The 22,440-nt window shown below is 36.6% G+C and overlaps 1 pseudogene; it reads right to left on the bottom strand.

Annotated features, from left to right (window-relative positions):
* Nucleotides 1-3,648: 3,648 nt before the first annotated feature.
* On the bottom strand, nt 3,649-4,394 carry LOC114261468 (protein JINGUBANG pseudogene; annotated as a pseudogene).
* Between the last annotated feature and the right edge of the window lie 18,046 nt (nt 4,395-22,440).

Below are 22,440 nucleotides of genomic sequence, written 5' to 3'. Positions count from 1 at the left end.
AGACTTACAATGCAACAAGCTTTGACATTTAAGCATATACTAATTAAATAAATTGCAACAACCCTAAAATAGCCTCTAATATGCTAAAAACAGTGACCAAAAATCATGTTGGACAGCATGAAAAAGTTAGGAAAGAATAAGATAAAGCAAAGCTAGTGAACAAAAAGCAAGGAGAGGTGGCTAACCTCTCCATTTTTAGGACTTCAAACCATATTTTTTTAGCCTTTTCCAAGCTCTGAAAATCAGTTTAAAAGGCAGAGAAAATAGTGTAAAAAAAAAAACAAGGGCTTGAGCTATGAAATAAGATGCAAGAGACGGTGATAACCTTCTTTACCCTTTGGTAGCTATCCAAACCCAAGTTTAAACACTTGAAATAGATTCAAGACAACATAAAAACATAAGAAGTAGATAGCAAGAGATAGAACAAGAAGTAAAAGAGAAAGTGATAAGCTTATACCTCTTAAAGAAGTAAGCTCTTGTTTGTAACACAAACTTGGTTCAAGCACACTCTCAAGCTTGAATTATGATACCCAAGCCTCAACCAAAGCTCTAAGGTTATGATCTAAGGTGATGTATGGTGTACAGATATTGATCAAGAGAGATAGGTTGGCTGAAAGGTGCCTTGTATAGGAAGAATGAGCTCTTTCTTGTATGTATATGTTCTTTTGAAATTTTTCAGCCCTCAAAACAGAGGTATAACCACATTTTTTAATAGAATTTGAGCAAAACAAGTGGAAAATATCTTCAAAAAAAGATAGTTGGCGAGCTCTCACCTAGAACAGTGTATATCGCCAGCAAGGCACGGCCGGGCCCAAATAGCCACGGCCGGCTCTTAATGGGGCACAGTCGGGCCCTAATGTGCTACCCCACTTCCCTATTTCAAACTCAGTATAAGGTGGCACAATGGTCAAAAATGAACCTCTGAGGTAAGAATGAGACCAGTAGAAAGGTTTTGGGATTATTTCTAGGCTCGACTTTGGATTCCCTCGCTGAGAACACGAATGACACAATACAGTTTTCATCATCGAGTGTGTTGGACCAAGCGCCTAAGTCTTACGAGTGGTCAAAAATAGGGTGTCTACAGTAATTTTCCTTAAAAAAATAAAATAAAAATAGGGATGGGCTTCTCTGGATTGAATGGTGTTGTTTGAACTCGTAGGGCCTACACGGGTTTCCTTTCGACAATTTGAACCGTTCATTTTTGTAAAAAAAAAATTCGTGTATATTATTCACACAAAAATTTAGATTAATCCAATAATTGTAACATATTCAATTTATCATTTTTAAATTAAAAAAAAAATAGACGGTAAGTATATTTTTAAAAATAGATCATCTATTTTTTGATGATAAATACTATAAATTGAATAATTACATTTATCAAATCTATCTAAGTTTTTTTTTTTTTGTTTATGATATACACAAAAATTTCTACAAAATGAACAAATATTTGCACTCAAAACAACCCTTTACCCATATTGGTGTAAAATAATGCATAATTATAAGATTCAGAATGTCACGTGTAATGTTCATATGTGCTCTTAATCAATGATAACTCACATAATCTACTCTGTGATTCTTCATTTTCCAAACAGATCATATAGCCAATATCATATATTTTTTGGCAACAATTACATAGGGTCTTTTTGGTAACGTTTACGTTTTCAGTTTATATTTACAAAAATTTTATAAACTGGTTTTTGTTTATTTTTTGTTTATTTTTAGAAAAACTTAAACTACAAACGCGTTTGGTAATTGACAAAATGTTTAAAAAAATTTAAAAATATAAAACAGAGTGAGAAATGGCAAGTGATGGCAAGTGGCAGCGGAAGACGGTGGTGGAAAGTGGTGACGGTGGGTGGCGGGTAGCGAGTGGTGGCGGGTGGGTGGTGGTGGTGGTGGTGGCGAGTGGATGGCGGATGGCGGGTGGTGGCGGGTAGGTGGAAGGTGACGGTGGTGGGTGGATGGGTGACAGTGGCGGGTAGTAGGTGGTAACGAGTGGGTGGTGGTGGTGGTGGTGGTGGTGGCGGCGGTGGCGGGTGGTAGGTGGTGGTGGCAGGTAGGTGGCGGGTGGTGATGGTGAATGAGTGGGTGACGGTGGCGGGTGGTGGATGGTAGCGAGTGAGTGGTGGTGGTGGTGGTGGCGGATGGTGGGTGGTGGGTGGTGGTGACAGGTGGGTGGCGGATGGCGGGTTGTGGTGGGTGGTGGCGGGTGGTGGTGGGTGGTGACGGGTAGGTGGCTGGTGGTGATGGTGGGTGGGTGGATGACGATGGCGAGTGGTAGCGAGTGGGTGGTGGTGGTGGTGGTGGTGGCGGGTGGTGGGTGGTGGTGGCAGCTGGGTGGGTGGCGGATGGCTGGTGGTGGTAGGTGGTAGCGGGTAGGTGACGGGTAGTGGTGGTGGTGCTTGAGTGGGTGACGGTGACGGGTGGTGGTGGTGGTGTGTGAGTGGGTGACGGTGGCGGGTGATAGGTGGTAGCGGGTGGTGGGTGGTCGGTGGTGGTAGCGGGTGGGTGGCTGGTGGTGGTGGGTGGCTGGTGGTGGCAGGTGGTGGATGGTTGTGGCAAGTGGGTGGTGAGTGGTGGTGGCACGTAGGTAGCGGGTGGTGGTGGCAGGCGGTGGATGGTGGTGGCGGGTGGTAGCGAGGGGTGGGTGGTGGCGAGTGGGTGGCAGGTGGGTGGTGGGTGGTGGTGGCGAGTGGTAGCAGGTGGGTGGTGGGTGGTGGTGGCAGGTGGTGGCAGGTGGGTGGTGAGTTGTGGTGGCAGGTGGTGGTGGGGGGTGGGTGGTGGGTGGTGGTGGCGGAAGACGGTGGTGGAAAATGGTGGCAGGTGGTGGTTAGTGTTGGGTGGTAAAAAAGAAAAACTCAAAACTCAAAACGGAAACACTTTTTTTGAGTTTACATTTTTTGACCAAATTTATAAACTGAGACCACTGATTTACAAATCAAAAATTTTACCAAACAAGTTTTTATTTGAGTTTTTAAAATTTTTGTAAATATAAACAGAAAACTGAAAACGTAAGTGTTATCAAACGGCACCATAATATTTCTTGGAGATTATTTCATTTTTACCCTATACTTTTACATGATTTTCAATGACCCCCCAGATTACTCTTATTTTCACGCGTACCCCCATATTATTTAAGTTACTATTAATTTTACTCCTGCCATCACATTTGAAATGGAAAACGTTAAAAAAATTACATTTTGACCTCAAATTTCAAAAGAAATATGCAAACCCACCCTTTCCCACTAGTAAACCATCACCACTAACCACCACTTCAAGCCCTTCTATCTTTTTCGTCGCAACTCTATTTCGCCTCATTTTTACGTCGTTGGATTCAACTCACGGTCTAGTTTTCGTATCACATCTCACACGTCTCGTTCTTCCTCTTTTTGTATGCTATCGGAGCTCTGAAAGTTGATAATAAAAATAAAAAAATAAAAAAAGACTTTTCTTCTCATTTTTTACTTTTCTTCGAGCCATCTTTCCGACTTCATATCTTTCTTGATTCTTGACAGTTCTACTTCATTCTTTCGCCATTCTCTTTACCTCACTTTCTACTTCGCCCTACACTATCTCCCTTTCTCACTTCTTCATGTAATGGGCAGTTTTGGTATGTCAAAAGTTGTTCGAAAACTAATTTTGAAAATTTCAAAACATTACAACCCATATGATGCAGTCCTGTGAAAAAAAGTGTTTGGTACCCTTCCCTTGCATCTCTCACCACTATATCTTGACACTCTCATCTGCAGAGCCAGTGAAAACCAACCCATCAAATCCAGCAACCACCACATTCACCGCGTCATCATGAACATGAATCGATTCCAAGCATTTTGAATTCGATACTCTCCAAACCTTTATTGTCTTATCCCAAAAAGATGAGTATAACAAAGATTTGTCTTTGCTCAAACTACGACACGAAATCACATCGAAATGTTTGATCCAAACTGTATTTCGATTCCTTCTCACCTAAACATAATTGCTCGGATTGATCGAGCTCTTTATATAAGGTTTCAAAGTGGGTAAAGTCCAATTCATTTGTGAATTGTTGGATTCTTCGCAGACACTTTCCATAATCGAATCTTCCTATCTTCATGGCCCGTGAAGTTGATTTCATTTGCAATTACAATGGCTTTAACTATCCCACTATTCGATTTGAACCCAGAAAACTCCTTCTGATTCTTCCACATTCGAATGTTCTTGCTATCTGAACTAGTGTATAACAAGTAACCAAAAGTGGCAAGCGAGCATATATGGCCTTCTTTGCGAACAAGAGAACCCATTAGGCCTGTGTATAAATAGTAATCGTCGATTTGAGCGGCGTGAGAGGACCATGGAGATTTCGATAATGGCAAGGATTCGTCCCAGGAAGTCACGTTTGGTAGAGAAGTGTTAGGAGGGCTGGTGTCGACATTGCTGAATCGAAACGATTCGTCTGTGGGCTGGAGAAGTGTTAGGAGGGTTGGTTTGCATCTTTCTTTTGAAATTTGGGACCAAAATGTAATTTTTTTAATGTTTTTCATTTCAAATGTGACGACAGAGGCAAAATTGATAGTAACTTAAATAGTATGGGGCTATGCGTGAAAATAAGAATAATTTGGAGAGTTATTAAAAATTATGTAAAAATATAGGGATAAAAATAAAATAATCTCTATTTCTTGACCATAATTGGATGTGCTCAAGTTAACTGGGGAAATACAAGTATTTTATATTCTTTTGATTTGTAGTATTGCTTATTTACAGAACGGACAAATGTCATTTTTGGAGTCTTCCCTCCGTTTTCGTCAGTCATAAATTGACAAGTTATTTGGTGCTAACGGCACGATCGCATAATGTTTCAAATAACGGCATTGCTGGGACCCCCAGTGGTGGGTGATCCCAGCACCCTCACCTCCACGTGAGGGGCAGCAAGTGAAAAACATATATATATATATATATATATATATATATATATATATCAATCAAAAAATAGTGGGGTGGTAGAGGTCACTGGAGTCACCCCCACTAAGAGTCTAAGACATTTTCCTTCAAATAAAGGCTCGTTTAGAATTTTTATTTTAAGTTAAAAAATCAAAAATTTATTATAAGTTATCATATTATTTTTTTAATCTTTTTATAAAAAATTAAATAATTAATTTTCAAATGAGACCTAAATGTGATTGATAGAAAAGTTGAAATTTATTAATTTTTATTGGTCATAAAATATAACACAAGAGGCAATAATGGTTTATCGATTGAAAATATTGTCATTTTTTGTTTTATAATTGAAGATTCACTTTTTAGAAAATATTTTTATATTTTGTATTTTTTTATTTTCACTAAATTTTTTTAATTTTTTAAGCAATTTTTTTTAATTTTTAGATACATCTAACATAAACACACTTAAAATGTATAATATTTGTGAATTTTTTTTTTAAAAAAAATCAATAAATACCAAAAATACACAATATATATATATATATATATAAATTCAGTACATTTTTTATATTCTTGTATATTTATTGATTTTTTAAAATATTTTTTTACAAATATTTTACTTTTTAGATACATCTAAGTAAGGTGCATCTAAAAAAGTATAAAAAAAAAATTGTTTAAAATGTTCACTAAAAATTAAAAAAAAAAACAAGAAAAACAAAAATGTAGATTTTCAAAAAATTGAATTCAGAAAATTGAAACCAAACACAGTAAATTCTTAAAGATGCTACATCCCTTAATAACGTAGCTATGACCTAATTTCATCCACAATAATGTGGCTAAGACAGGATTTGGGGTGGCTGCTATGCAGGGGTGCACAGCAGCACTGTTGTGCAGCAAAATGGGCCCATTTCGGAGCCCATTTTGATAATCTGAACCGTTCACATTTTAGAATACATCAAATAAAACATACCTACAAAAAATCAAGTTAATCGGATATTATTTACTATTCACCCAATCACATTTGTATCTACAAAAATCAATAACAATTGTGATTTAAAATATTAAAATGAATACAAATGTTAGTGGATAAAAGGGTAAACGATATTCGATTAACTTGATTTTTTACAGGTATGTTCTACTTGATATATTCTAAAATGTGCACGATTCTAATTATCGAAATAGGTCCCGAAATGAACCTATGTAGCTACACAACAGTGGCTGCGGTGCACCTCCACATAACAGCCACCCCAAATCCGCTAAGACCTGTGCGAAACGATCTCAAACTTCTCTTTCTCATCGTTAATCCTCTTAACTCCACATCATTGGGGGTGGAATTAGAGGAGTGCAATATAATGGGATAAATCATTTTTCTAATTCTTTTCATACATAAGGTTGCTAAAACAAATATTAATAGTATATATTTTTTTGGGTTATGAGCAAAGAGTAATATTATTAGGATTCCCAAATATTTTATTAAATTTTTTTATCAAATAATCACATGAGTGCGAGATCTATACACATGTAGAACCTAAACTGTGAATGATTTGACAAAAATTTTAATCAAATATTTGGAGTTTCCAACATTTTTTTGTCATATAAATGCTTGCTACCATATTGTCTTGTTGGTAGTACTATAGTGCAAGTACAGCTTTTTATTTTTACTTTTACTTTTAGAGTCTTGTTATTAACATCTATATTTATTCTTTTATCCTAAATCTTAAATTTTAATAATATTTCTTTTAACACCCCCACTTAATATCAAATTTATCCCTATTCATAATATCATCATCAAAGTTATGCTCACACACCTCATTTGCATACCCTATCCATCAATAGTGAACGACGAATGGCAGTCCCTCTCCATCTCCAATAAACTGAAGAACGACGGTCCCTCTCCCTTTATTAATCAATTTGAAACCCCAATTCATACTACTCCAATTTTGATAGAAACTGAATTGAAGTTTATACTCCTTCGACTTGTCTAAAACTGAGAATACCATTGCATCTCTTCTTCGAACTCGTCTGGATCTAAGAACAGAGTCGTCGAAAACCATAATAGTAGACAAACCAATACCGAACAACGTATTTTTGTTCAGCACTGTGCTATCGAACAAAATCTTAACAATCAGCAAAACAGTATCGAACAACCTCAAACAATAGAACATTAATTGAAAATGACAAAGAATCATTAATGCAAGGAACAAAAAGATAGATAAACTTACAAATGCAATGCTAAACTCGTTCAAGTTGTTATTAATTTCTTATATCAACGAATAGTGAAATCAAAGAATTGTGACAATAATTTGAACCAATGACTTTAGCCCATAGTGACAATAATTTCTGATTAGGGCCTTGGGCGGTAATAAGAAGATGAATACCATTTATGGTTTAGGTTGCCCACGTTACTGTCGAATGGTTTGGTGGGGGTGGGGATAGAGGAGTGGTTGTACAATGTATAGAGTGTGATTCTAATCATCTTTATTTGGTGGGTGGTTGTTCCATTGAAAGTTTTCCTTTATTTTAATTTTATTTCAAGTTATAATTGTAATAAAAAAATTAAAATTGGGGGGGTTAAAAAAATAAAGATAGGTGTTAATAGTAACACTCTATTTTTAATCATTAAAAATATAAAATTATCATTTTTTTTTTCCATTTCTACAAATTACCATCAAGTCCAATTAACTTTAAATTTGTAGGACAAAGTCCTATTGTTTGGTTTGGATTTTTAGTATTCACCTTTTAGAAAATTGAAATTTTTTATTTTTCATATTTTTTTGGGATTTTTTTTTAATATTCTAAACAATTTTTTTTTTTTTTTAGATACACCTAATATAAATACACTTAAAGAGTATAATATTTGTGAAAAATAATCTTTAGGAAATTCACTAAATATCAAAAATACGAAAAATTCAATATGTTTTCTGTATTTTGTGTATTTATTGAATTTAAAAAATATATTTTTACAAATATTTTACTTTTTAGATATAACTTAGTAAGGTAAATTTAAAAAATAAAAAAAATTATTTAAAATTTTAAAAATATTCACTAAAACCAAAATATATGAAAAACAAAAAATTTAATTTTCATAAAATTGAAACCAAACACACTGTCTTTCCCAAATAAGTTCAAAATTTCATAATAACCTATTTTATTCCAATTTTCTTTTTCAATATGGGAACAACCAACAAATAAAAGTGCTGTGTAAATTAAATCAAAAAATCATTCCATTCCGCAAATGAACACAAATCAATTAATCATTAACTATTTATAACAAATTAACAGTTTGTAACAAACGTTTTCAGAATGATCACAAAAAAAAAAAAAAAAAAAAAAAAAAAAAAAAAGCTGGAAATGACGAACACCTTTGGCAATTAAAAAATGCACGGACATCCAAATTAACTGTGGCGGCTAATAGGGATGCAGTTATTATGTCTTCCAAATGTCAAAAGATTTCTGTGATATGTTAGAAATGTCAATGGCCATTTCTGTATTTTTATCATATATCAGGATGTCTGTAATTTTTATAAAAAAAATAAAATAAATAAAATTAATTTATCTAAAAATCTTATTTATAAATGTTATGGTAACTCAGGTTCTATCTAAATTTTTTTTAAACCAATAAGTCTTGTTTAGTAAAACTGAGAATATTATCATTTTTTTTCAATTTTTAAAATTGAGAACATTATCAATTTTGCAATCAAATAATTATTTTACTAACTGATGAAAAAAACAGAACATGGGATTAAACATTTTTACCCTCTACTTATTTGTTTGATTCAACTATCCAATAAAATCCAAAATATTATCATATTTTTCTACTTTTAAAACTGAGAACATTATCAATTTTTTCATTTTTCATTTTTTTTTTCCAGTTTTGCACATCATTGTTCCATCATCATTCTCCTTTATAGATACAAAATTTTAGTTTTCCATAAAAAAAATAATTCAATATTATTTTTTTTTGCACATAATTTTTTTTTTAGTTTTTTCAATTTGAAAGTTAATGTTTTAAAGTTTTGAAAATCAAAATAAATTTCAAATCATCATGTTCCTTTATAAATAATCATAAATGATGAACAATCATTATTTGAAGGGCAATTCCGACTATTAAAATTTTGATGGGACTTGAAGGTCAAAAAAATTTCGTTAGGATTTAATGAAATATAAGTTTATAAATCAAGACTTGTGTGTAAATGTCAAAAAAAAAAAAAAGAAAAAGAAAAAGAAAAAGGTCCAGTAGTAGCATTCATCCGGTGGCACACATCCATCATTCTTCGGAGAACAATTGAAATTTGTTAAAGTGTTGAAGGGTAAAATTGGAATAAAAATGCTATTTTGGAGTTTTGAATTATTTGGCAGAAATTATAAGAAAATTGGCCCTAGTTGTCTAAATTTAAAAGGGTAAATTACAAATATATCTTCTGAGATTTGTTTAAAATATAGATTGTTCTCTATGATTGGGAAAATTACAAACCCCCCTTTGTTAGAATTTTTTATTTAAGAGAATTAACTAAAAAATGAAATTCATAATTACTCTCCTTCATAATAATAAAATTACTTAAATTATTAATTAAAATATATTTCTAATATCATTACAAATTGTTAATTGACTTGATGATTTAGTAATAAAATAGTCGATTTTTTATGAAATTAAAAACCTTAGGGGGTGGAATGCAATTTTTAAAAATTACAGGAAGCGATTTGTATTTTAATCAAATTTTAGAAGGTGTACTTCTAATTTACTCAATTTAAAATTGATTGGACTTGATGGTAATTTGGAGAGAAAAATGATCCTTCTTGATAATATTTCCAAAACAAAGCAAAGTGTGATTGTCATTAGACGTGATTACAAAAAATAAAGTGTTATTTGGTAATTTTATTATTTATTTTTTTAAGAAATTTATTTGTAAAAAATATTAAACATGTTTTATTTTTATTTTGTGATAAAAAAAACAAAAGAAAAAAATATATATTTAGTGACGGTAACAAAAATTATTTTGATAAAAATATATTTTCGATTAAAAAAACAAATCACCTTGCTTGGTTTTTAATTTTCCAAAACACTTTTCAGAAAATTCTACTTTCTTATTTTTAGTATTTTTTTGTTGTTACTAATTTTTTTAATATTTTAAGCAATTTTTTTACTTTTTAGACACACCCAACATAAATATACTTAAAAAGTAAAAAAATTATAAAAAAAAATCTGTTAAAAATTCACTAAATACCAAAAATATAAAAAAAATACAAGAATTCAGTATATTTTTTGTATTTTTATGTATTTATTAATTTTTTAAAATATTTTTTCACAAATTTTTTACTTTTTAGATACATCTAAGTAAGGTGTATCTAAAAAAAAAAAAAAAAAATTAAAATTTAAAAAATATTCACTAAAAATAAAAAAAACACAAAAACTAAAAAAGTCAATTTTTAAAAAATTTAATCCAGAAAACTTAAACCAAACACAGTGAATTGTTTCTGAAAACATGTGAGAGAGGTGATTAAAGATAGGTGCAAATCAATGATGGATCTAGGGAAATATGAGGGCGGTCACAACCCAAAAAGTTTAAGAATTTTTTATATTACACTACCGCTCAATAAGGTAATTTAAAAATTAGAGCATGTCACACACCTTTAGGGTTTGTTTGGGAAGAAAAAGTCCGGGAAATTTTTGGGTCACAAAAAAATAAATAAGCTTTTATACTTCAATAAGACAAAACATCACATTCAATCTATAATCATTATATTTTTTTCTCTTACAAAAATAAAAAAAACTAAAAAATCCATTCCAAACGAGATTTTTTAACCTCAAATAAAAATAGCCAAAAATTCAAAAAGCCAACACACATTCCAAACCATAGTTTTCTCCAAAATTATAATGGTTCACACTTTTAAATTATTTATAAAGCAAAATTCACTTTAACTTTGTGTAGCTTTCCTTTTGAGCACTTTACCATTTTATATTTCAAATATAGGCAGAAAATTCTTTTATGATTATGAATTCAAATGCAAAACTAACTCCTTTAACATAATGATCAAAATTATTTAAATACCATATGTTGTATTATCTCTCTCTCTTCTCTAATACATTTAGCCTCCGTGTGGGAAGTAGGTTGGCTTTTTGACTTTTTAGCTTTTTGAATATTTTAGCCTGGGCTATTTTAGCTTGGTTTGGGAAGGGCTTTTTGGCTTTTTGGTTTTGGGGAAATTACCTATAGGTCCCATGTGAAACATGTGGACACCATTTAATCCCATAACTTTTTGAGTACACCCAAAAGCCCTTTCCCCTCTCTCTCTGCTTTTTGCTTCCCTCTTTACGCCTCCCCCTCTAACCCTAATCTCAGTCCTAAAGTCAAACAAGAATGCGATAAAGAACAAGAACAAGAAGACGATGAAGAACAAGAACAAGAAGACGTTCATCCTCAGATCTGTGCTTAGATTGAACAGATTTGTGTATATATCTTTGTCAATTTCTCTCTCTTTCTCTCTCTATTTACAGATTTTTTTTGGGATAGGTGTTGATCTATGGTTGATGATGAAATAGATCTATAATATCATTGAAACAGATCTGTAATGACTCAGATTTGTACAGATATCACACAGATTTGTAATGAGAAAATTTTCGAATTCTGAACAAGTAATTTTCGAGTTTTAGTTACAGGCGGTGAAAACTGTAAAATTTTGCAGTTTCAAATTTTTTTTTTTGGTGCTGGAATGAATCATGGTTTAAAACTGTAAAATTTTGCAGTTTTATAACATTTTTTAGAACTGTAAAATTTTACAGTTTCATAACATGTTTTAAACATTCCGACGAGTCTCCGGCGATGTTGAACATTCCGACGAGTCTCCGGCGACCGTTTGACGGAAGTCCAACGGTAGTAAAATGTGAACAGTGTCTGCAAATTAAAAAAAAAATGATTTTTTTGTAACAATTAAAAATGTATTGGACTAATTGGTGCAAGTATTTTGTTTTGGGATTAGCTGGGTTTTGAACTTAGGCCCCGTTTGGGGACTAACTGTTTTAGCCAATTAGCCAAAAAATTACTAAATTAGCCAAAAAGCCAACAACCCATACCAAAAAGTCAAAGATTACGGCTTCTCTCTACTTTTTGCACAGCTTTTCGTAATTAGCCAAAAAGTCATCCCAAACATACAAGTTTTTTTTAGCTAACTTTTTAGCCAAATAGCCAAAAAGTTACTAAATTAGCCTGTTCCCAAACGAGGCCTTAGTACATGGGACTTATCAGTAAGTTCCCCTTTGATTTTTTTGGCTTTTTTTGTGAGAGAGGATTGTAATGATTATGGGTTGGATTTGATGTTTTGTTTTTTGTGGCTAAAATAGCCTATTTTGTTTTTTGTGGCTATTTTAGCCAAAAAAGCCTGGCTTTTTTCTTCCCAAATGTCTTAGTCATATATTTAAAAAAATTAAACTATAAATTAACCAGAACATCTTAATTTATTACCATAAAATTATTTTAATCTAGTTTTTAATTTTTAATCCAAATCCACATTTAATAAAATTTTAAATTAAATTAAATTAAATTATTGATGGAAGATGATAGTTAGGGATGGAATTTGTTATGATTAGGATTTAATTTGGAGAAAAACATGAAGATAAAGGTATTTTTAACATTTGATTCAATTTTTGACTTCCACATGAGATTTGTGTTACCCACTCTTAATTTTGGGAAAGTACGGCATTCCTTTCGTTATTTTCAAGAAGAAACTAACGCTAGCACTAGTCCAAAACCATAACGCTGTGTTTGATTGGGAGATTTGAGAAGGGATTTGAAAAGAGAATGAGAAAAATAAGGTGAAATGTGAATAAAATATACCTACATTTCACATAGTTTCATGCACCTTTTCCTTTTTTTTTTCCAAATTCCTTCCAAAATCCCCTAACCAAACACAGCATAAACGAATTCTTTTTCTATATTTGAAGTATTAGAGGGTAAAGTGCTTTGAGACAAAGCCACAAGTGTCTAAAGTAAATTTTACCCTTATTTATGTAACAAAATTTTAAAATTAGTTTTCAAGTAGAATGTTATCAAATATTGATCCTCTTCTATTTGTTATCTATATTATTTATTATATTTTTTTTGTATTTTAAGAATTGCTTATATTTTTTAATTTGTTCTTATTTGTTATTATTCTTGTTTTCTATTCACATGGTTTATAGGGTTTTTTCCCCCTCTACAAATCACACTTTAATTTGTTTTATGTACTTTATTTTGTTGCGATAACCCAAACCGTATTCTGCTTAATTATGCATGCAATTATGAATTTGATATTAAGTTGCATGTTTAAGTGTGTGAATTATGTGATTTTGGAATTATTCTGTCGAATGTAGGAATATCTGTTGCAATTACAACTTTGAATTGAAATTGAAATTGAAAGTCTTAGAGGCACCGGAAACCAAAATCGACTTTATATCTACGTTTAGCATGATTTTTAGAGCCTATTGTGAAATTTTGTAAAATTACGATTCGTAATGATTAATTCAGTTAATTGGCCCAATGTATATATGTATATAGCTTCTTTCCTTCATCACTTTTGTTGAGAGCTTGCTAGAGAGTGAGCTAGAGAGAGAGAGAAAGATGAGAAGTTAGGGATTTGGAAGAGATTTAAGGGGCAAATCCTAAATTTGAGCTAAGATATGAAAATCTACTTAGAATCTTTGTAAATAACTCATCTTTTGCTTGAAATCAAGAGGAATTTGAAGGTTTAACACTTATATGAGTTAGGGTTTGAGTTATGTATTTGTTTGAGCTAAATTCAAGAAATTGGACCTTAATCTCCTTAACTTTGTTTGATTTGAGTTCAACCTTGTGATTAATGCATGAAACAAACCCTAAATTGTCCATGCAATAAGCATTTGTGTAAGGATCATCCATGTGTATATATATATTTTGAACTTGATCATGAGGTTTTGTATATATATGGCAAAAGATGAGACTTTGATCTTGACATTGAAACAAGATTGATGTGTTTGAATTGAAATTATACTTGAATCATGTTAGTATATCAATTTTTGAGTTAGTTTTGCATGAATTTGGACTTGAAATTGAGTTTGGGAACTTTGCTTCAAAACTTCATTTTCGAACTATCTGGAACTACCCAAACCGCTTGTACGACTGCGAGCTCTGCATGAGCGGAGCATGGACCAAATTAGGGGAAAACCATTCTGCACCTTCGAGCAGCCACCACTCTGCACGAGCGGAACCTAACCGCTCGAGCAGTTGAACCGGCCGCATGAGTGGCCAGCAGGGGAGAAAAATTCTGCTTTCTCATTGACCTCTCCGGCCTCCTGAACGCATTCCTGACCTTATTTAAACCCCTCCTAGAAATGAGATAATGGTTAGAAACCTATTGAAAAAGATTGTGAACTATTAAAAGAAAAGTGTATGAAACGAAACGAAACGAATTATTTATCGAATGTGCATGTGACATGTTTTGTGCAAGTCATGTGCCGAAGGCAACGCCGCAAGACCAAACGCACTATAAGTAATAGTATTGTAAAGATAAATTTTTAATTGATTATTTTGATCCAAGTACGGTGACTTATTTTGATATTGTGTTTTGATCGAAATAAACGAGTTTTATGAACGTTATATCACATGTGCAATATGAATCTAAGGTCGTTCTGTTTACGTTATGACGTGCTTGGGCCCGAGACCGTTGTGTTAATATGTGCGCCCGAGGTCGTTGTGATATATGTGGGCCCGAGGCCATTTTATTATATGTTGCGCCTAAGGCCGTTTTGTTATACGTTGGGCTTGAGGCCGTTTTGTTATATGTTGGGCCTGAGGCCGTTCCGTAATACGTTGGGCCTAAGACCGTTCTGTAAATATGCTTATGAATAATGTTGTGAAGGACGTAATTGTGAAAGAATAATGTGTTCACATAATATGCTTTCTCTTAAATCAAGATTATTTATTTGATTCTCTTTACTTTATTGTTATTCATTGAGCGTCGTTCATCCCTTATGTTGTATGTGTGTTGGTGATTAGTATGGAGGTGTAGACACCCCATTTTTGACCGTCCTCAAGACTTGGACGCCATCGTTTGAACACTCGATGATCACCCATGTTTGTGTTCGTCTTGAGTTCTCGGAGGTTTCGGCTACAGGTCTTGCCTCAAGACCTCTCGACTTGTTTGTTTTGTGTTTGGTTTTGCACCAAACACTTGTTTTGCTTCTGAGGGTGGGAAATAGCTTGTTGGCCATCCCCACACCTCACCGGCCATGGCCTGAGGCCACCGGCCCTGTTTTCTTGCTACCGGCCAAAAGTGTTGGCCGGTCGGCAATGTTTTTGGTCGGCCGGCCATTGTTTTGATCAATCGGCCACTTTTTCTTGCCGAGACCTTTTCTTGAGGAGGTTTGAGCCTTTTGAACCCTTGTTTCAGCTTCTTCAGGAAGCTTGAACCTTTTGAACCCTTGGTTTTAGCTTCTTGAGGAAGCTTAAACCTTTTGAACCTTTGTTTTAGCTTCTTCAAGAAGCTTGAACCTTTGAAGCTTCTCCAAGAAGCTTGACCCTTTTGTTTTGGCTTCTTAGAGAAGCTTGAACCCTTTGCTTAACTTCTTGAGGAAACTTGACCCCTTCGCTCTAGCTTCCTCAAGAAGCTTGGGCCTTTTGCTACAAGCTTCTAAGAGAAGCTTGGCCCCTTTGCTCCAAGCTTCTCCAAGAAGCTTGAACCTTTGTTCCGCTATAAAAGAAGAGCTCCTCTTCCATTGCAAGGGTTCCAAGAAAATGGTCTAAGGCACAAGAGTTGTATCTCTCTCTATCTCCATATTTTGAGCTGCAAAAGTGTTGGTTCTTGATCCCTTTCCACCACACCTCATAGCCGCACACCTCCACCACTCATCTAAGGTCCTTGGAGGCCATTTTCAGAGGTTGAAGGTCTGATTTTTTGGTCTCAAAGCTGCTGATTTTGCTGGAACTACAAGGGTAACACACTTTACCCTCTTTTGGTCTTTATTTTGCTTCATCTTTTTCGAGCTTTGTCATAAACTGAAAAAAGTCTTATTTTGAGCTCCTTTTGAAGTTTGTTTAAGATCACTTTTGTGTTTGGGGTTGTTTACTCCCTCTTAGGCCTTGTTTGGCCTCATTTTTGTGCCTTTTTTGTGAGCTTTGGGACCACCTTGTATTGGCCCTCTCACCATTGAAATCCAGAGGGATTTCAGTGGTGGGGATAGTGTTTTGAGGTCCTAAGAAGGAGAGGGCCATCCCCTCTTCTTATTGTCTTGTTTACTTGCATTTTTGGCCTTACAAAGGAGCCCATATTTGCACACTTCTTGAGCTCGGTTCAGGCTTTTTCAGTGAGTTTTAGGGCCTGCTTGAACTCTTTCCAGAGCTGTTTTTGTCATTTAAGGCTTGCCTCTTACATTTGTAGAGCAACCCCCTTCATAGCTTTTCAAAGTAGCACCTCATTGTTGCATGTATTGGATACATTTCAGTGGGTATTTGGTCATATTTTGCCATGTTATGAATCTATTTTGGGCTGGTTTAGTGACCCCTTGAATGCTTCATACACTTGTAGTGTAAATCCCCTAAACTAGCTTCACATGCTTCATGCTTTGTCATGTCTTGTTAGCTTGTTTGGTTTACATTTCAGCATGTTTTTGGTAATGTTTTGCCATATCATGACCCTATCCATAGTTGGTTTGGTCATCCTTTGCATGCTCCATATAGGTGTAGAACAAATCTTGTTCACTAGCCTCTTGTGCATGATGTTTTGACTCATCATCCTAGCATATTTTGGCTTTACTCTAACATGATTTTATGCTTATTTTGGGCTATCCTAGGACTGTTTTGGGCTTCCATGGCCATATCACTCATGCTTTGTATAGCTATAGTGTAAATGCTTAGGCTAGTCTTGGGTTTTGAGGCCCCTACCATGCATATCATGAGTGTTTGCATGCTTTGGAGTTATTTTGGAATCATTTAGTATGCCATTTTCAGAGCTGGAATGTATGCCATTGTATGCCATGTTTCATCCTTGCATTGCTCTTGGAAAATTGCATTTTGTGCCTTAGGCTTGGAGCCCTTGCATTGTGCATGTTTGCATGAATCTTGGGCCCTGTTTTCATCTCATATGGCAACTGATTTAGACATGGCCGAGGCTTGTCCATATTAGTTTAAGTCCATCTTTTGCATGTTGCTAAAATGTTGTTACATTGCTTCATGTTTGCATGTTTTGGTTGCATTATGTCTTGCATGCTCATTGTTTGAATATTGTCACATGCTTGCATGTTTGCATATTTGTCCACATGTTCATGTTCCATACTTAGCTTGCATGCTTAGGTTGCATAGCATATCATGCATCTCTTGCCTCTTGATCAAACCATGATAGAGGTTGGAGGCGTCTTGTTTGTTTTGTGTGCATTTCACTTGACATTAAAATTGCACACTTTGGCTTCTCGGGCCATCATGCATTGAAATACGTGATTGGCGGCCTGAGGACTGAGGGCCACACTTCCTTGAGTCCATAACATGATGGGGAGGGTGGTTGTGCAAACATTTGCTTTAAAAATGCATTGTCATGCCTTGTCTGTCCTCTGCTGCTGTCAAACAGGGTTCTGAAGGAAGAAATGGCCGACCGACCACATTCAGTGCCGGTCGGCCATGCATTGTTGGCCTAGAGCCTCACAACTGGTCGATGACCACTTTTCCATAGCCGGCGACCATCTCTCTTGGCCGGTGACATCCCACAGTGTTCAAGGAGTGTTCCAGAACCAACCTTGGGACTTGTGCAGTCTTCAGAGGTGCAGGGCAGTGTAAACATAGGCAACTGTGGCATGGCAACGGGTTTCCGGGCGAGGCAAATCGAGCATGCATCATCCCATCATTCCGAGGCGGGGCTGCGGCCACCTCCCTCCTGTAATTAATTAGAAGTTTTTTAATATTTAATTAGCTAGAGTAGTTAATTATTTATTTGGTTTGTATTATTTATTCGAACCCTCCGAGCGAGGGCAATGTTGTAATAAGTGTGTGTGTGTGTGATGCATGTCTTCCAACCCCCACTTCTTTCTCCCTTTTATTTACCAGCTTTCGATGGTTAGATTAGGGTATATTTCAATTAGCATATTTATGCTCACATGTTTGCATCCATTCATTCGTCTTGCATGCACCGGGCTCGGCTCATCATACTAACTGCATTGTATTTCAATTCTAAGTTGAATACATGTATCGATTGTTGCATCTCATATGCCATTCTTAGATTAGCCGAGCCTATCTTAGTTGCATTTTGCATGTGTTGCATTAGCCATCTTAACATGAACTAGGATCATGCATTGATTACTAACTAGTTTCTGTTTTGGCTCGGAGTACTCGGTGAGTGTTTATGCTTTAGCATCCCTGCATGTGTGTGAGTGACTGTCATGATAGCATGCTTACCATGAGGCTATTTGCTTATGTGATATAACTGCCTGAATGCTTGTGGGTGAAGGTTGGATTGCTTGAATTGGGATAATTCATTGAAATCCGTATTTTAGCCTACTTGCGAGTAGCAAAACTCAAACCATTTTTCCGAACAAACGGATATGCAATGCTTTGTTCCAAATTAGGTGATCTAGTCTATACTTGTTTTGCTGTGCGCATCACATAGTAATTCTAGCTAATTAACCGGAATAAGAGCACATAATGTTTTCAAAAATTGATATCATGGTTAGTAGAGGCCGATCTTTGATCGGGCGAGCGGGGGTGCTCATAGCTGACCTTCCCCAATCGTACCCAAGTTCCCGAGCCGAGGCAACTTTGGTGATGATGGACACGTGGCCTTAGGCAACGAGTCAGAGTTTCCTAAATTCTCCCAAAATAAATATTTAGGTGGCGACTCTGTATCTAGCAAAGCAGTCCATGTTTGGCACTTCTTTCTAAAAAATCTGTTTTCTAAAAATGATTTGCCGGATTTGAACTCTTTGGTGATTTATCAGTCTTGCATTACACTTTGCAACATCAGATTAAGAACCGTGACAATTTGAGTCCGAACTGTAGTAAGCCCAAAACGAACGAAACAGGATTCTCTTTTGGGGCGTTCGGGGACGTCTACAGTTTCTGGCGACTCTGCTGGGGATTTAGAGAACTTGACTTGAAGTCATGATATCTTGTTTTCACTACACTTATGTGTTTCTTTGCATTGCATGTGCATTGGTGCGCCTAGGACACCGTGTTTGCCGTCTGCTATTCCTGAACGATTTACCGGAGGCTCGCTTTGAGAAGCGTGCGATAAGGCTGACCGATTACGGGCTCTGCCATGATAGGAACACAAACCCCGGTCTTTACCAGGGCACCCTTTTTTACCATTCGACCTAGTGCATGTCAGAATCCATAGTGACCATTCCAAACTAGGACAGGTTGCTTACCCGATTGTAGGTTGTTTGAAACCGATGCATGCGTAGTGAAACCCTAGCTCCTGAAAAAATAGGACAGGGAAACCCTATCCCAACATAGGGGTGTTTTGGCTCTCACTTGCTTGCTATGTGCTTTTGGAGTGCGTCTCTACAGGAATGCATGTATCAGTTTGTGAGTCTGGGCATCAAGCCTGTGGGCATCAGTATTTGGGGAATCAATTTTACCTGAGGGTATCGGTTTACAGGTAGAATTTTGGGTAGAATTCAGTAGAGAGCACAGTCGTTCAGCTATGTGTATACCTGTTCTGGTAAAATCAAGCTGAGATACTATATGTTTTCTCTTTTGCAAGGTAGTCGTGGAACTATAGCTTCAGAGGGCTCCAATATCCCCCGGGTATATTGGATCCGTGTTGATAGACTTTGTTAGGTCGAAGATTCAGTTCAAGGGCAAATCAGTGTTCCTTCGCCAGAGGCAGGGTAAAAGGGCCAGTCAGGCACAGATCACCAATTCAGCAGTTACCAGATCAGTGGTCCTTATCCACCCCACCAGTGAACAGTCAGGCTGAGGTCTCAATTTTTACCACAGAGATAGAAATACCGGTCAGTCAGCTGAAACAGCAGAACATGGCAGGGATGGAGGAAATGATGTGTCAACTCCAAGAAAGTATGAAACTCATGCAGCAGGACGCTGTCCACCAAGCGGAATTTGCCAAACAGCAGGCTGCGATCATGGCTCAGCAGGTAGAGCTAATCACCAGGTTGCAACAGCAAAACGGAGCATCTGCTTCGCATCAAGCTCCTCCATCACCAGGGCTTTCGACACCCGGGAAAACACCAAATGTTCAGGAAGGTACGGACATTCCAACAGGGCCGGCTCCGCCCCCAATCCTACCCCAGCTATCCAAAACACCTACCAATCTACCGGACTCTCCCTTCGAATTCGAGGTGGACCCCATGGCACTAAAACTGAACAAGCTTGAAAAGCTGTTCAAGAAATCCCAAGGAGTGAAGTCCATCCCGGACATCGAGGATGGGTATACTGACGCAGCCGTGACGCTGCCGGACAGATTTAAGATGCCGCATATTCACCGATTTGACGGATCCGGGGATCCCATGGTGCACCTGCAGCTGTTTTCAGACATACTAAGGCCGATGGGCCTCACCAGACTACAGAAGCTTTCTTTATTCGGCTGAACCTTGTCAGGTGTAGTGGTCATCTGGTATGCAAAATCGGAAGACGATGTCAAGAGGAATTGGGATGAGATGGCCGAGGCTTTCATCGTTCAATACTCCTATAATACACAGATCGAGATTACAACCCGTGATCTTGAGACGACTAGGCAAGAGCCTAAGGAGAGCTTTTCTGACATTGTGATCCGATAAAGGGCCCAGGCCTCAATGATGACCATTAGGCCAACTAACAAAGATCAGATTCGGATGGTTGTGCGCAACCTCCAACCCAAGCTCATGCAGAAGATGATCGTTCTCCCCTTCCCCACCTTTTCAGATTTGCATGAGATGGGAGTACAGATCGAGGGTGCTTTGAAACAGGGCCTGATTGACAATGATAGAGAGCAGCCCAGGAGGGCATTTTCCCACAGTTCGAATGCGACCACCAGTGGTGATGTAGCTGTGAGATCTTCTGAAGTTGGAATGATCACCACCAAAACAGCTACCCCCTTTATTAGTACATCTAATCCAAACCACCGAACCTCAGACTATCTACCCCGGGGCAAGAGGATTTTCACCCCGTTTTATATGCCTTTGTCTAAAGCTCTGGGGGTCCTACTCAAGAAAGGACATCTAAAACCGTTAGAACAACGGCCTCTACCCAATCCTCTCCCTCCAAAGCATGACCCGACTAAGTACTGTGCTTTTCATCAATAAACCGGTCATGACACCGACAGTTGCGTCCGTCTCCACCACGAGATACAAAATTTGATTGACAACAAGGTCATTCCTGCACCAGGTCCTGCAAAGTCTATCGACACTTGATCAGTGAACTTGTGGGGGATAATGTGATGTGATCAGGGGATGAACCACCTACGGGCGGTACTCAGTTTACTCCAGATGTGGCGTATGGCATGCACTGTTTTGAGCATTTGTGAATGCTGGTTTTTGTACTTTCTGACTCAGGTATTGAGTTAGTTTTGCTATGTCGTTTAGAGTCTGTCCCGTTGTATAGAGTCAGTCTTTTCATATTGAGTCAGTTGGGTCTGTCTTGTTGTATCGAGTCAGTCCTATTTTGTTAGAGTCGGGTGATTTCGGGGGTGTTACCTCGGACATCACTTGCTTGTTTTGTGTTTATCTTTTCATTTTCTTTTGAGTCTGTTTCTTCCTTGGAGCCAATTGTGCCAACAGATTTTGAATGAAATAGCAGTGATTTTCACACTCTTGTGTTTGCTTCTGCCTTGTGCCAATTATGCCAGAAGTTCTGAATAAGATGGCAGTATTTGACCAGAACTGTGTCTTTTCTGTGCCTTGAAGTCATTGCATTGACCTAAGTTTTTCAAAACTTTTTGAATGATGTGTTGAAAACAAAGAGGGAGGAATTCCTCGGGATTTGCAAAAATTTGATCAATTAAGAGGAAGAGATGCGTGCTAAACCCTTAATGAATGAGATCATGTTTGTTAATGTAAGTACTGAGAAGGATACTGGCCTGATCCAGATTGGTCCCACACAGTCTTTAGCGCGAGCGATTTGTCGCTTTCTTAAAAGATTTCAAAAAATGTTTTGTGCGGTCCTGTGAAGACCTGTGTGGAATCCCTCTTGAGATTGTGCAGCATAGGATCGCTCTCAGCCTCGAGACTCGACCCTTTTGCTTTCATACCTTGACCTTGGATTCAGAATGTTCAACGGTCAACCACAATGTAAGGTTTGTGTGGCCGGATCAGAAGCAGCCCGTGAACTAGGGGCAAGAAAAGGTCAAGAAGATCAAGTGTTATCAAAAGAAGCTTGTGAAGCTAGATCAGGAACACCACTCAAACTAGGGGCAAAAGAATTTCAAATGTGCTCGAAGAATCAAAGATGAAGATCGGCAAGAATGCCAAATCCCAAAAGGGAGCAAAGAAGAAAGAACTGCTAAAGGACAACTAAGTTCCTATCCACAACACTAGGGGTAAATTCAGCCCCCATTGAATGGACTTCAGCGTCATCAGCGAACAACAGCCATTCTCCT

The sequence above is a fragment of the Camellia sinensis genome, chromosome 9 (genome assembly GCF_055761805.1).
Source record: "Camellia sinensis isolate YWXY chromosome 9, ASM5576180v1, whole genome shotgun sequence".
Lineage (NCBI taxonomy): Eukaryota > Viridiplantae > Streptophyta > Magnoliopsida > Ericales > Theaceae > Camellia > Camellia sinensis.
This window is presented reverse-complemented; position numbering and strand designations above follow the sequence as displayed.